The sequence below is a fragment of the Varroa jacobsoni genome, unplaced genomic scaffold, assembly GCF_002532875.2.
Source record: "Varroa jacobsoni isolate VJ856 unplaced genomic scaffold, vjacob_1.0 contig04703, whole genome shotgun sequence".
Taxonomy (NCBI): Eukaryota; Metazoa; Arthropoda; class Arachnida; order Mesostigmata; family Varroidae; genus Varroa; species Varroa jacobsoni.
Genome location: NW_019215319.1, coordinates 1,168 through 16,450, shown reverse-complemented (window position 1 = coordinate 16,450; position 15,283 = coordinate 1,168). Strand labels below are relative to the sequence as shown.

The 15,283-nt window shown below is 39.3% G+C and overlaps 1 long non-coding RNA gene across 1 annotated transcript; it reads left to right on the top strand.

Moving 5' to 3' along the window:
- Nucleotides 1-9,790: 9,790 nt before the first annotated feature.
- Nucleotides 9,791-13,451, top strand: LOC111273089 (uncharacterized). Its single transcript, XR_002687865.2, has 2 exons — nt 9,791-10,312; nt 12,281-13,451. It is a non-coding gene; the product is annotated as an uncharacterized LOC111273089 (long non-coding RNA).
- The last annotated feature ends 1,832 nt before the right edge of the window (nt 13,452-15,283 follow it).

Below are 15,283 nucleotides of genomic sequence, written 5' to 3'. Positions count from 1 at the left end.
GATTCTCAAATCGGCCAGGCAACAAATCATTTGGAACAAATACGTATATGCGTATTTAAAAATCTGGATAGCTTATGTCAATGTGGTAGCGGCTCAACTAACCACCTTTTCAACTGCTGTATACTATACGCTGTCTTAATCTCTAACAATTATCTTTGTTTTCATTCAAGAGTATTAGATAACAAGCCATGCTTAAGGATGTATGTCAAAAACCAATATAACCGAACACATCCAAATAGAACTTCTGAGGGAGGTGACCTGCTTCAATTCATTTGACCTAACAGAAAAAACTGGAGATGTAGAAAGTCATATGTAAGCTAGCACAGTGCTTACAAAGCATGTAGCTTCCATTGCTAACGTATATGGCAATCGGCTATCTTCACCTATACGAAGTTGAGACATCCGAGTCCATTTAGAACTGCAACGATGCAAGTGAAGTTTGAGGATACGTCATTATAGCCTGTACTGAACGATTGACGCCCAGTTAACTACTTCTTTTTACAGTTTAGTTTTGATATCTATAGTTACGAAGCTCAGATCGAACGTTAGTCTTTAAATTAAACAATACACGCATACGCATATAGTCACAGAATTTATGGACATGCAGATACTATGTTACTTCTCCCGCCTTCAGCTACATTATGTTCAAAAATGGTATCACATTTTCCGTATTCATTTTGAGTTTTTTGGTCGGAAACAATATTTTTTCTAGTTGAATTTTATCTCTTTCTATTCATACCTACTACGAAGCAAGGTGTTAGCGAGCGAGCCGGTTCTCGAAGTGTTTGTATCGAGAATAATGTGGATACGACGCTGCTCCATTCATAGCACGTTATTTACGCTGGCAAAGCTCCTAAGCAAGATCTATCTATCAAAGGCAAAAGCTCGCCTATCAAAAGCATATAATACTGAACACTTCAAAGGTATGTAACAAATTGGTCAGATGTAATATGGGTACTTTGCGTTTTTCAAGCTACTATTATTTGAGGTCTATTATATCGTCGTTGTTCAATTTATATTAATTTTGAAATCTAAAAAATATTGTAAGAGATGCGAATACAAATCTGTGGGCTGAGTGTCTTTCTCAGCAATTGTTCACAGGGCGCTCTTGTCTAGAATCCATGGCTAGCTTAACAAATAGCCATATCACGACATGACAGATGCCTATATATTTCTGCCTACGTTGTACGGCTACCCAACCATTTGACAAAGCGGATTCATTTGTATAGATACACGCATATGAAACCGACGGCGTCGGCGGCGGCAGAAGTAGCAGCTGCAGTTCAGCCTGGAAGCAATCGGCAGGACTGAATCATACAGTGTATTATTCTAAATATAGATTTCTTAATGGACAATGATCTATAATCTACTCATATACTCCTATGGATCAATTTCTGGTTGAATATCTACACTAAGAATTTTTATTTCGATAATATAAAGTATATTGGCCTTTTTATGATATTAGAGACTACAGTTGACAAGGGCCACAGTTTCATAGGCAAAAACTATAGCTGTGTTTTGGCTTCAGTTTCGCTCTTATAACAAGTAGAGTGCACCTTCCTGAAGGCCAGTTATTTCCTCCAAAATGTTCATGCATAGCTACTGGAAGCTTGGTTACGGTTAGGATCTTAGGTTTAGGTTCACCGTACAGAATTGATACGGTCAACACAGTCATCTCTATTTTTCAGTTCACAACTATTTTTCTCGCATTTCTGGCATACCTGGCAGAAGAACAATGATTTTTGAGCTTCGATGAATACGTTACTGTCTTTCTCTTCTAACTCACCTAAAATCCAGCTTTTGTAATATAAACCTACACTAGAGCCTGTTAATAGGTAGCCCTTACAAAGGCACACAGAGCCTGTCTAATGCGTCGAGTTTTGCAAAGGCAGAAAATTGATGTCTTAAGAACATTACATTTCCTGCACCATCAACCGCGTTTGTGCCACAGAATGGGTCTACAGGCAGTTTATTATTAATAATTAGTTAATTATAGTGCTATTTAATAATCTTGCACGGATTAACAGAAGGCTTACATAAGAAATACGCTTCTAATTTGTTGTTGGCGTCTCGTTTTTATATCTTTATTGCTTTTCAAGCTATCGTGATTTGCGCTATATATGTAGATAAGAGACTCTTGAAAAAAGGTTTTCACTTTAATATAAGGGATAAGCTAATTTTTAAAGACTTGGTATTGAGATGTGTTCCTCCCAACACAAGCCAAGATGGCTGAGTGTTCTGTAAACAATTTTCGTTACACCAGGTAATATATGTAAGCAAGTCACAAAAAGCGCTAGTTAACTTCGTTGTCGGAACAGGCGTCTATTTATACTACGCAAAGGTATAAAGACGGACTGTTGACAATTGAATGGCTTGAATGACTTTTAATACGTCAACATCACTTGATCAATTATTATAATTAGGAAACACATTAACTTAAGTAAAAAAAAGTTCGCCAATAGATTGGCTTTGCTTTAATACACGTATTGAGGTGCAAGCAAAGTATGCATGTTCAGAGGCAGGCCTCGAACAACTTTACCCCGAGGCCCTTATTTCGCGAATGCTTGAAACTTTGTGGAACAGCTGTACGAACCTATAGCTCATCACTTCTTAAGAGGCGTTACCTTTTTTTTTCTCTATGAAATGGATCGAAGCTAAGGTTTAGCATCGCCTATAGTTACCGAAATCTCATTTGTTCAAGTTAGGCCGTACTGTTTAAGAACTGTCTCGGAAGTCAACCTGTTTTACCGGCACGTACTTCCTTAAACCTAATCGTGTCTAGACGCTATTTAACGACAAGTCCATTACGTTACATTTGCATGTGTGTTCTACGGTTAAGACAAGGGCACAGTGTAGTAGCCAACAATGGCACTTGTATCCGCATGTATCAACCAGGAATGACTACTTTTCAGTTTAATATAATACACCTTAATATGGCGACTGTCGGTTGCGATCCCGATGAACGAAGTTAATTAAGCGCTATTATCCTATTTTGAAGTTTTCCAACCAGTGAAATCAGCGAAGCTGACAACTAATTAGTGTTGTATTGCGAAACCGTCTTTAGTCGTGGTTTTCCCTTGTGATTCGCTCCTACGGAGGTTTGAGTGGTTTCTAAAAAAAGAAATATTGCATAGTCTCTTTTATTGCTCTGTTCGCCGCGCTGTCAAGGCTCGTCTGAGATATATTACGCTTTCAAGGGATTACACCATTTCTACGCAGACAGAAGCCAAGTCCTTAAAGCGCTGGCTATTCGGTAACCCAAAAAGTCTTCAACTCTCGACAAAGAGGCCTGTATTCTTAAAATATCCGCTACAAGACAAGCTATATGATGTTCTTAGCCATGTGGGCGTAATAGAATTATTACCATTATGAGAACGCGTTTTCGTCGCTCTTGTAAGCTCATTGTTAACTGTTAATGCACCTCCGTCGATTTTCGGATATATAATAATAGTGTATTAAATGCTGGTTCGATAAAATACTCCGCGGTGCGACTTTTTTATAAAGCAGATTTGTATAATGAAAAAATAATTCTAGATTGTATTTGTTGTCGTAACTATTCTCTCATTTAGCTGGGCCACTTCAGTCCGTCCTTTCGATAGACACGAACCGGATGGTGACTCAGCTAGTCAATAATTAGGTGTCGAGTATTATGAGAAAAATGATATAACCAAGTCACCAGCTATTCAGTCCTATTTTTCGTTACAGCCTATCATAGGATAGTCTTATTTCTTTTTTTTTTTATTAACCTACAGCAACTAGAAGCACGGTCATACTGCTTTTACTTACCAGCGACAGTCCTCTTTGGCAACGGCATAGATGGATGAGAGAAAGTTAGGTATCTGGCAATGCTCGGAGGCCCTGGTGTGGAAGGCACGTTTCCTCCCATCGAAACATGTAGAATCAGCGACGGTGTCGCTAAGGCAAGTGCCTTTCCAGTTGAAAAACGACCAAACAACGACAAATTTATTCCCAGCTGAGAAGAAAAAGAACGCTAAACGGGCATGAGGCATGCGGTGCCCTAATACAACGTAGCGTTGATCCTTTTATAGCTCATCTAGGTAGTATAGATGTTTTATGTTTGCCTCCCAGGGCGATGATCATGCTAACGAAAATTTAATTTGATAATAATTAAGGGACCCGTGGGTGAGCACTGATTGGTAATCGGAAATACGAACATGCTAGATACAGAAACGTCGTGAGTTTTCTTTAGCGGTGCAAGGCAGTCGGGGACTAAACCGGGTTATCTGTTTTGTATAGGGGTAGTATATTCTACATAATCCGTGTAGGTATTTATTTGAGCATGTAATATATATGATAGAAGTCATCGAAATCGCGATTAGTGAGCAGTCCACGCGTTTATCTAGCTAAAGAACATATACTTATCTTGTTTCGGTGCAAACAGCGTACTTCTAGTGCTTTTAGACATGAACGCGTTTAATCGCTAGTGAGTTACCTTTGGGAAGTTCCAACTGTGTAGCACTATACTATCGCAGATGCGTTGCAGGGCTTTTAGCAGAGGAAGTTAAACCTTACACTGACTGGCATTGGCTTATTTTTTATTATTTGCAAAATCTATTTCTACGGGTCTGTTCGGCTTCGAATCGGTTTATTCTGATCCTCAATCAAAAGTCGAATAGCATATTGATATGCGCATGGAAAGCAGATCTGCCGGCAGAGCTTTACCCGAAGAGAAGTAGAAGAGGATCGATCTACATAACCAGCAGTCCTTTGCTTATAGTCTGGTGAATTGTCATGGACCTGTTAGGGTAGATGTAGTTTCGATACGTTTCCATTCGCATACATTTATCAATTAGACAATTAAAATGATAAAAAATTGGCTTCCCTCAACGACCCAGCGACGTATACAGTATTATTATTACTATCAAGTATATATATATATATATATATATATATAGATATATATATATATATAGATATCAAGGCTGGCTATTGATTGGCCTCGTTCGCTTTGCAGCACTCAGAATAAACGCACGTTTCATCTCTTCTGCTGCCAGTTGATCAGTTAATGCTACAACAATGCTTCTATTTCACTGAGCATCTATATTAGGAAACAAAAACGAATAGGTACAATAATGATGGACGAATTAAGTAAACACTAGAATACCTGCACAATCACGCGGCCGCGGTTCAGTTAGAACACAGGACTTCCCTTTTCGTCGGATGATTCATCCAGCTTCTTCCTTTACAGTCTATGTGGTCAAGGACTGAGTGAAAAAGCCCTACGCTTATTCGACACCCGACCCTTTGAGAAATAACTTTATTATATTTACTTAATTTATAGTAGGCAGGTAACATAAATGGATATACCTCTCGAGTAACCGTTCGTTCGTGATTGAAGGAGCTTTAGGCATGATTGTACCCAGAGTTATGTACTTACTATACGTACCTTTGAGCAATATTCTATCATTTTTTATATACACATCTAATATACATTTGTTTTGTAATTATTTATTCCTTAATCAGTGCACGTGTCGTTAACTACTACCAGCTCACAGTCACAGCCTTCGTGACGAAACTACTTATCTGTGCCAGCAAGCAATAGGTTGTCTTTGTCGCAGCCGAAATCCGTAGCGTAGCATATATGTGGTTTGTTGTACCCGATCCTAGTTATGTTAGCAGTATCAACCTCTGAGAGTTTTCAGTATCCCCACTTTGAGTAGAAGGTGGTCGTTTGTTTGCTTGCTGCCACTTTACTATTGTGAGGCTATTTTTCCTGTTTCGTAAGAGATGGCATGGCACGGTCGCTATCACTCTAAATAATTTACAAACGTTTAGTTTCCTGCATTTAGGTAGATGACAGTCTGCAGTTGTTATGTGTCTGAACGTATTGCAAGCCCTTAATGCAGTTCATTTGTAAATTTATTTTTTTAGCTTAGTAAATGCTTTACCAGATAAGTCTCTGGGCTGCATCAGCACGAAACATGTTCCTATTAACTCTCTATGCAATACGCTCGGTTTAATAGTAATTAGGCACATTACCTTAGCAGCATTGGCTGCCTCTGGACAGGTGCGAACCTGAGCCCGTCCATGCGATACGTAGTGGGTGTTTCTCAAACATATGTTTTAATTACGAACTACAAATATGGTGTTTTCGATCGATATCAATGCTCATTTTCAAGGTACAAAACTAATCTTAATCATTAATTTTTTTCATTGATTAGTACCACCAGTGGATCGTTTGCGGGGTTTATTCTTAGTATGTAGTAGGCACCGTTTCTTTGTCCCTTGCTTGTTCTATTATCTTTACTGGCTTATTATGAAATGCTTTAGGTGTTTGTGAAAAGGCGTATAACAAACTGAATAAACGAGTGCACAGAAAGTCCCGCTCTGAAACCTAATTTGCTGTCTTCAATGGAGATGTCTTCGGTTAATTGTCGCTGCAGAAACCTGGCTCCAATAACCAATCGTTTTAACTTTGTTCTTTTTCAGAGCAGCTCAGATGATGTCTGAGAAAGCCACTGGCAAGAATATTACGCTAAAGTTTATTCTCGGTCTTTGTGTAATTGCAAATTTTTATTAGCTAAACACTAATCCTTTTGTTTTTTCTTAGCATTTGTGTTAGACATGTCAATGTGGCAATTGACTCTACATGGTTGTGCAGTGTTAACCTGTTCGCCTGTGCAACTTGGCGACACGTGAAGCGGTTCGGGTTTAAAATCTTTCGCAGACCTAGTTTCCTTCGTATTGAAAATCAGCCCTTTAAAGCAGTGTTTACCGGTAGTCCCGGACGTAAAACTCGAAGCGTTTAGATCCAGCGATTAGCGTTCTTGCAAGGGTCTATGAGCTTCCACACTTGCAATTTTTCCAATCAAATCAAGTACGTGACACTAATTTCACTTTAATGTCAGCTAATGCCACTGTTTCAATACCGTTTCGGACACCTTTTCAGTTTCGCTATCCTAAGCAGTATTTTTCATTGAAACTGTCACTATTATGCCTGCTGGGTTTCGGGGTCGTGTTGTTTCCTAGTTTTCGTTCATTTTCGTCTACGTGGTGGATTGTCAATTTTTCGATTAAGTTTGGTAGCTTCGGATCCTTGTTTTAGAAGATCAAAACGCTCTTCGATCTGTCGTTATTGACGGCAGCCATATTTGGTATCTGCATGTATGCCTTCAAACACAATAGAAATTTCGCTGGTCGAAAGCGGGTGTAGTGGACAAAGCCACTGCATCGTGTCCAACGGTTGAATCATGTACAACAAACATTTATTGATACTCAGGAAAGTCATAGGCTTTCTCGTCTATTCTGGTCAAGTACTGTAGACGCGTTTATAATTCGTATCAGATTTTTTAGCTTACTGCCACTGCTGCTAGGATGCCGCTATGACTGCAATGACAAATCAATAGTTGATTACACCCCGACATTTCCCGAGAGCGATCATTCGCCCAGTCGGTAAATAGCAAAACGTCAACGGGATACATAGTTCACATATCAGGGGCTGGCATGGTTCAGGTGTCTAGTGAGCATTTTTTTTTGAGTACATTACCACAGTAACAAGAAGGGTTCGGTTTAAATATTGGCGTTGGCGAATAAAAATTGTTAACAGCAGTTTATTGTCACGAGCCAATAAGACGCCATAGATTATTACCACAAACACAATAAATTAGGTTAGTAGCTGTTCGTAGGGTTACGACGCTGTTTTGTAGGTCCAGAAACACTCAGGTAAATTCAGCAAGAGCTACTTTGGTTACCCTTTGGCGGATTATCGAGCAGGTGATTCCGGGAACGGATTCTCACGGAAGGAATAGCCAAAACGTTAAAGAAATAAAAGCCACACCAAATCCGGCAGCAACTGAAATGGCTCGTTCTTTATAACTAATTCGTAGCCTTCAACAAAGTTTGTCTTCGGACGGCCTCCACCAAAATATCAGTTTTTGGCTTTCATTATCGTTAGGGGATCTATTAGTGTAGATTTTTCGAGCCGACGCATACGGAGTTACCAGAAATTGAAAGCATGAAGACCCTCAGCAAACCTTTTACCTCCCTCTTCCCAGACCCATCTTGCAGCCAATCAAGCGAAAGATGAATCTCTGCATTATCTATTCGGGTAATGCGACTGCAGACATAGGTGACGATGGCAAGAAAAACTCACAGCCACCAAGGTCCTGTAGGACACGGCGTGTGTTGTAACGTAATGGGGTCCCTTTATAACTTGTGGACGCCAACGAACCCTTAAGCAATCTGCTATTCAGACATCTGAGATCAATATGGCTCATCGTATAAGTGCTGAATCTAGTGAAGGACAAAACGAACGCTTACCGAACACCTTCACTACATTCACATTTGATGTCTGCTGCCGACGAGTTTCGGTTCCCTGAAAACCTTATGCATTAGATTCGTAGAGTGCGTACATACGATTTTCTTGGCAAACATTTATATGCCTTTATTTTCATTAGAGAGATAAGTACCGCTATTGATGTCAATAATTAGACCGAACGAATTTTTTATTTGGTGCAGATTACCAAAGCATTGCACAATACAAATTATGCTTGACAGACTTGATTGTGTAGGCAATAGATATCCTTTTACAAGCTTCAACTCATTAGTAGGCAGCGCAGTAACTCCCGTGTGTGACGCGTCGCTTTTCCACTTTCGACCTATACTGAAACAGGCCAAGAGAGTATCCTTTCTTTGCTAGTTACGACGTATATATTTGAAGCTATAAAAATAAAAAGACAGATTTTTTTTTGCTTTCACCAATAAACAGTTCGTCCGTTATGCTACTAACTCGAATAAACTTTAGTTTTCTCACAGAAATGGTCGAATTTGGCACATCTAATGCCATGTCCGCTTCAAAAACTTATTAGCACGACTTTGTGAAGGAATTGAAAAACCCCAACGGAGTGACAGGGTCAGCTGTTTCTCTATTTTCAAACGGGCTTCGAAAGCTTAAACGTGGATTAGTCTACATTTGAGCCAATAAATCCATCCAACAACAAGTTGACGTGAAGACATTTGAACAGAGCGGATTGTGAGCAAATCTGTTTAGTTTACATATGTGCATATATTTGCCATAGTCGTATCATGTTAGTACAGATAGATAACATATCTTGTATAGATAAACACGTCCTCAGTGTGTTCCAGATCGAACGCCCGCATCAGATACTTCCAAACAGTGTAACCCTTCGATCAATACTATAGGGTTCCACATCAACATAGGTGTGTGAACACGAGCAGCGTTAATTACTTCTAAATCCCTATACCCTTTTACGGATGTAGTCCAATGATCCGCCAGTTCTTTGAACAATAAGGTTATTGTACGAAAATTATATTTCGAATGCAAAAGTAAATATCATTCATGCGGAACAAACTAGATTCGGGAGACAGATTATATTCATACAAAATTCATGGTTTTTCTGTTAAAAGTCTGTGCGTATCCTTCAAACTCGTTATGTAACTCTCCTACTTCTTATCAATGAATAGTTCCGACAGCGGGTTCCACGAAAACTGCTGTAAATATCATTGTCTGTCGTTTCAACTATGACCACATCGACTGCTTTCATGTTTTCCCGGAACCGCCGCATGGGCGGCTATTCCTTCGACTGTTAGTGGTTCGGCTGCCTGAGCTGGGCTTTCAGCCTCAGCGTAGACAAATTATTCTAGTATTTATTAAATGATCGACATCTTCACGACCTCTTTCGTACTTCTAACTTGGCTCGCTAAACCACTGTCTTTGTTCAACTAGCTGGAAGTTCATCAGCCACCGTTTCGAACAGTGACATACTGGCCAGGCATTGAAAACCTTAACTAATGTGTAGATGACCTAACGTTAAGCACAATGTCATCGGGGTTACATAATCACTTGAAGACAATATTTTGTCAATAACGTGTCGTCGAACGTAACGCAGTCGAATAGGGAAACTTGTCATATAGCTATATGGATATATCGCTCAATGTTACTGTGTTTCCAAACCATTTTTACCATATTTGGAGAAATTAAATGTGACCTATATGACATATATAGGTCACATTTGATTTCTCTTAATACTTAATTATTTCAATTGGTACTTCTTTTTTTTCGACAACTGGTAGCTATATAGCGTAAAAACTCAAAGGCGCCGTCCTTCGTTTACCTGTAATTAAGACGAAAAAGCGACAAACTAGCTGTATCAATAAAATAAAATCAAACGATTTGATTGAGTACAAAAGGAAAACCTTGAATGGTGGCTTCATTCAAGTCTACAACGCTTACTAAATGAGGATTAAACGTTTCCAGGGTATACGCTCAATTCTCTCGGGTTCTGTGACCGCGCAAACGTCTCGCAATGGTTCACTTTGGAAATAGTATAAGGTATTGTTGTAACTAGGGCTGCGCGATAGGTTGATGTAACCATATATATTAGCAAGCACTATTCGGTATTTTTTTTATCGCTAAAAAAGAAACATAAACTAAAAATTGTTTAGTTATCTAGTAAAGAAATTAGGCTTAACAGCCGGTTATTAGCTAATGAAAAGGGTGGTCTTTTTCCATTAGAATTAAGAACGTGTTCAGGGTTCGTTTAGGTAAACTAAACAAAAATCAGCGCAAGTCAATGAGTGAGTTTTCTGCCGAACTTGTAAAAGCGTAATTTGCTCAGGGTCATAATCGATCATCAAATACACTGCGCATGAAATAGTACAACAGAAACGCCGAACGTATATGTGTGAATACAAACGAGTGGAAAAACCCACGTGATCCATTTACAATCATTTATATATCGCGGCATTGGCCTGGTCAGTAAAGGAGCACCGTTTTCGGTGGCGTCGTCATGCGACCGAATAGTTGGTCCGGTTCGACCGACTAGTTGTGCTTCTATCCTAATGAAACATGATGATTGAAAACGAAACTAGATCGATCAAAAACGAAAGTTCTTACCGTAGTCGATAGGACAGATTAATCGGTCCTACGATCACTACGAACAATGTCGCTTCATAAGGCGATGCCAAACAATGCCCCATCAAGGTGAGCATTGCCAGTAGGGAACTTCGTGAGTACATCCTACCGTCTACACCTCCTGTTACATTCTAATAATATTTAACACACAGTTCATAAGCCCTCCAAATAATGTTATATAGGTGCTAAATAATACCGAAAAGAGCCGCTTTTCGATGCATATCCTATAGAATTGCCACCGTCCTTTCCAACATGTCGCGACGCGGCAATCTCTCGCTGAGCACTGTCCGCTGGTGCCGTTGACGATTTGATAAAATTCGATATCTGTCCCTCATCTTGTGCTGCTCATTAGCATTACCACAGTCGTCCTATCGTCGCCATGTCATCAACCCATACGATGATCTGCTTGACTAGTGACCGCGAATGTCATAGGAACAGCTTACATGATAATCACCATGACATTACCATTTGTCCTTATTATAGTGCTTCGTTGTTTCAACTAGCAATTTCGATACACTGAGCTCCTCGATAAAAACCAGCGAACACAAAGGTGATGATTGATTTTAATCAATGCCAGAGTGATCAGTGCTCTTATTGTTACTGTTTTCGTCAGTGAATTGTTGTCTGCTAGCAATGGTCGTTGACGCAATTTGGAACTTCTGCAAATCATATTTCATTTTGCCTAATATTAGGTTCATAAATAGGCGTACAAAGAAAAATGCAGAAAAAGGCTAGCTTTAGGAGGTCGTCGAGAGTAGCCGCAGAGTGTAAGTTTTCTATCGAACTGCATACACGCATGTATACATACATGGTGTAATATAGTTACATTTGATCCCGTATTGATATTAACTATGATAGAAGTTGGTTTTGAGATTTTGCCGGGCTCGTTGTTTTAAAATAAACCACTCTTGTTTATCTTGTCTGAGTGTACGTAGTCGATTAGGTCTTTTTTCAGGCTTTCTTTTTCCCTAAATGGGTATACCATTCTTCGTTCGAGTCCATGACTATTGTGGATAAAGTTTTTTCGATTAAAATATTATGTATACATGATTCTACAGTAGACTATCCGTATATTATGACACGCCACATTAAGGCTTTTTATATCCCTTACTTATGCTGTAGACAGTTGCACCCTTGCAAGTCCTAGGGGACGTTAAGAATAATGATTGTTTGTTGCAGACGTGTAGGAATTAGCAGCGTCAGCCCTAATATAACATTGTCGAGTGCAAGCATACTGCAATCGCTGCTATTGCTCAACGTATATCTTAAAGAATACGTATTTTCTTACTTATACCTATTGAACATGAAAGTCTGAAAAAAACAACTTATAAGATGACTATTTCGGGTTACAGTGCATGCTTTGCGGTATATTTCCGTGTCTTTTAGGCCCTATCAGCTAGTAGCTGAAGCTCCAGTAACAACTATGGCTGATGGTTGATGTTTCTGTTCGAAAATGCCTCAAACGGCTTCGGTCGCAATGAACTTCGATGAAAGCAAATAATAAACGACCAACACATGCGCGCCGACAGACAGAATTAACATGGCGGATGTTATTCGTTACGGATTCTCTGTTGCCTCTGCGCAATGTTACAATATCGCTGTTATTATGGCAAGTTCAGATAGATATGGCCATCATCAGAACGGCGCGGTACACAGCAGATGAATAGTAAGTGACAGAAATGCAAGTTATTATTTAGCTTATAACGAGCCCTTTGGCAGGACAATGTGGCGGCTGTTCGATAGGTGGCGCTATTTTGCCTATATATCTATTTTTAAAAATATCATAGTAGTCAAAGAAATGGAAGGATAGCAAAATTTGGAGGGTTCAAAAAATTCGACTGATCGGCATCACATTGTATAGTCGCCTATTTATATAATATGTAATATATGGGACAGAATAAAAAGTTGGAATCTCTGATTGCTATTTAGTTCCCTAGGTTTAGAAATCCTCGAATTCAGGCGTGTTACTGAAAAAATATTTATATGTATTTTGAAATCGTGACCTAAACATCCTCGTGGGTTAAGAGAGCAAGGTTTTTAAGTTCATGTTTACAGTTTATGTTAAAATTGAAGCTGTTTGGTTGTCAAACACCTAAATTTGGAAGAACGGAGAGGAATGAAACGCGTTGCTGGGGACACGTTAAGTTGCAGTTAAGACAGGACGGTGAACAAGGCAAAAAGTTACCCCTATTGCAAACACGATCACGCGGATTACAGAAGATTGCACATAGACGCTATGTTTTTTCATTCAGTTGATTGGACAGTGGCAAAATATCTACCCACGAAACTAAAAGACGTACAAATCTTAAATTTGGGTTTTGGGAAAGAAAGGCATGCCTCGTCTTAGAGGCGGGTCGCCCCTGCAATAACCCTAACGCAATTTCCGACGTAAAATGCGAAACATTTAGTAGTCACGTTTCTTCAAGGTGCTTATTCGAAAGTGACCATATACTATACAGCTTTTTCTATAGGTGTAGATAAAATTTTATTGCTAGTACGTCAATAAAAGCAAGAGACTATTTCCGTCGGTGTATCAGTAAACAAATTTCCTTTTCAACCTATTGCCCTTGTCATTATTTAGTAGATTAAACATAGCTGATTTAGCTGTTCTGTTGCCTTTGCTTCTCTCCCTTGCTCGTTGGCGACTGTTTAATGGCATCCACACAAAATAGAAAGAGAACTCCGCTGCTGTCATACAATTGACCGGCTGAGAACGATTGGTCTTTTATGTGCTCTTAAAATAGCTAAACATATATGAATGCACTATAGATGATCTGATCAGCTTGAAAATTTGTGAGCTTTGTTTATCGACCAACTGGTCAGATATATCGGCGATTTAAAGCACTCTTTTTTGATTGACGCATAAGCAGAAATGTTACGCAACAAATATCACTTGCGTTTGGCTGCCAACAGCATTCGAGGACGTTGACATCGGTATGTACATAGCAGCAGAAATAGGCCAAACCTGTAGGATGGCCAGAAAAGACAAGGTAAACCAACTAGTCTTACGTGGCCGGTTTGCTGATTGGTTTAGCCTGAGATGCCTGCTGATCGCAAATTAAGTAAAAACTCATGTTGTTGATGTTCCATATAGCCAAGCCACTAAACGCTGTAGCCTTCGGAACGGCTGCTGAAACTACGTCATCTTGTTTAAAATAGAAATATTTACACAACGAATTCACTTGGCCACCACTAAGTTACTGTTAGCTAGATGTCGAGTGATTTAGGGACGGTAAAAAAAGGAGAAAAAAAATGTACGCATCGTTTTACGGCTGAACACGCACAGAGACAAAAACGAGTCAGACGATACAAGCAATACGAAAAGAGACAACGTTTTCACGTTTAACCTGTTTCCATTAGCCCACTACGCAGCTGGACTACGACAACGATGATGATCGTGATCACTAGTAGGCAGAACTAGCTATGCGCTCATGTAGACATTTCATCGATCTATTAGTAATCTTATCAATGTATGTTATAGAGAGATCTGCCTCACAGTCACAACAGTGAGGAGCTACTTCGACATCTTTACAATGTACCACTGATATAGAGATTCTGTTCATATGACTTTTCATCTTAAGAGCCGGTACATCTATTAAACTATACGCCGTCAACATTAACCTAATAGGTGTGCGGGACACGTATGCATTGGAAATACGATTTAGAAACAACCTAACAAAACAAGCTAATTAACCGAATTTATACGGATCATGTTATTCAGTATCAACTGCTCGTGTTCATGCTCGCCGACCTTCAGTAGTGACTTCGACCGATTTGTACAATAGAATTTCGTTTTTAAGAACTTCTTTCGGTTGTGTTCGAAGACGTCCTGTTGATTTGAACTTCGGACGGACTAAAGTCTACGGATGAATAAGAAATCGTTCATAAATTATAAGAAGCTAGTATGTGTCTGCGAATAGTACCATACACGCCGATACAGAGCAAGTGTACAGCGCTGGTCGATCATACGTTTGGACCATTTTAGAGAGTAGGATATGAAGAGTCCGTTATATGAAGGAGGCGAAGAAAATTTCATTAATGTGCCTATAGATATAGTTTGATTTTTGACGATAAGACTGCGCCGAGTTAAATTTTTGATCTATCGCACTGAACAAACATGTCTACCCCACCAAAACAGCTAGTAAGTATTACCTAACTTTTAATTACAAAGGAACACATTTGAAATGATCAGCGACAGCACTAAAAAAGATTGTTCTTAATTTTTTCTTGTCGCTGATGTCTGCGAGGGTTTGTAAACGCGCTGTGCATGGGTGTGAGTTTGAGTTTTTTAAGAACATTGATTGCTGATAACAATGCACAAATATAATCCTCCATTATTTCTAGGTCTCGTACCTCCACTCTAATTAGACCTCTGCAGCAAATGGATCG